This window comes from Protobothrops mucrosquamatus, unplaced genomic scaffold (assembly GCF_001527695.2).
Source record: "Protobothrops mucrosquamatus isolate PMUCROS unplaced genomic scaffold, P.Mucros_1.0 scaffold982, whole genome shotgun sequence".
Taxonomy (NCBI): domain Eukaryota; kingdom Metazoa; phylum Chordata; class Lepidosauria; order Squamata; family Viperidae; genus Protobothrops; species Protobothrops mucrosquamatus.
Window position 1 is genome coordinate 313,060 of NW_015387222.1, and position 1,504 is coordinate 314,563.

The following is a 1,504-nucleotide window of genomic DNA, read 5'->3' on the forward strand; positions in this document are numbered from 1 at the left end:
GTTAGATTTTGCTGTTTCTGTGCTGCAGTGGGTCTTGATTCTTTTGAATAAAGTTCTTAAACAGCTGATTTTATGCGATACAGGATGATTACTTTGGTAGTGGAGAATTCTATTGGTGTGAGTGGCTTTGCGATAGACGGTGGTTGATAGGTTGCCATCTGGAAGGCGATGGACCAAGACATCCAGGAAGGGTAAGGTGTTGTTGTCCTCCTCTTCTGCTGTAAATTGGATGTCTGGATGGAATGAATTCAGTTTCTGTAAGAATTTGGTGGTATCACATCGCTTGATGACCGCAAAGGTGTCGTCCACATACCTAACCCAAAAACTGGGTTGATAATCAGCCATGACAACACGTTCTAGATCCTGCAGTACTGCTTCAGCGATGATGCTTGAAATGGGTGACCCCATGGGTGTGCCTTTTACTTGCTCATAAGTTGTGTCTTTGTAAGTAAAATAAGTTTGAAGGCAGTATTTGTATGTAGTCCTCTGTGCTAGGAGAATTTGGGTGTTGTATTTCTCCTTTTTGCAGAAGGTTTCTTAAAATAGAGATGGCTAGATTTTGGGGAATGGATGTGAAGAGGGATACCACATCGAATGAGATCATGATTTCATCATCTCTAACCTTTAACGTACGTAATTTCATCAAAAAATCCTCAGAGGATTTTACTGTGGTTGGGGAATCGCTGATCAGGTGTTTGAGTTTTAAGCTTAACCACTTTGCTAGGCCATAGGTGGGTGTACCTCTGAAAGACACGATAGGTCTTAAAGGAACTCCTACCTTGTGGATTTTGGGGAGTCCGTATATACATGCCATGGCCGTGTCTCTGGGTCGGATGGATCTGTGGTCTTCGTCCTTTATTCTGTTTTGCTTCTTGAGTCTGTTTAAAGTGTTGTTAAGTCAGTTGGTGAGTGATGTCATAGGATCCTTGTTGGTGATGTGGTATGCAGTTTTGTCATTAAGTAGATCAAGGATTTTATGGTCATAATCATGTTTATTTAAAATTACTGTAGATCTACCTTTATCAGCTGGGAGGATGATGATAGATTTGTCTTTTCTTAGATCCTCTAAAGCTCTGCTTTCAGATTTTGGTAACATGTGGTGTGTTCTGTGGTTGATGAGTAGTCCTGATATTCGTTGTCTGATGGTGTTTTTAATGTCTTCACTGCTTTCAATGCGGTGAATGATTGGTTCAAATGAAGCTGTGAAATCAAGGTGTTTGGCATCCTTAAGGTTGGTACCAGCATCACGTTGTAACAGTGAGGTTTGTTGACTGGTCAAGGTCCTAGATGAAAGGTTGTGTACCAATTTTTCAAAGACTTCTTTCTTGTTTGAGGTGATTAAGCTTTCAGTTTTTCTTTGAAGTGTCTCTGTTTTGCGATGTTGTGCTTTTTGGGTTGTGTGGTATATTAAGAGGTTAAGGATGTTGAAATGTTCTTGGGTGAGGATGGATCAGCATTGTTCACGATGGTGCTGGATTCTGGTAGTCTGGGCATCAATGCATCT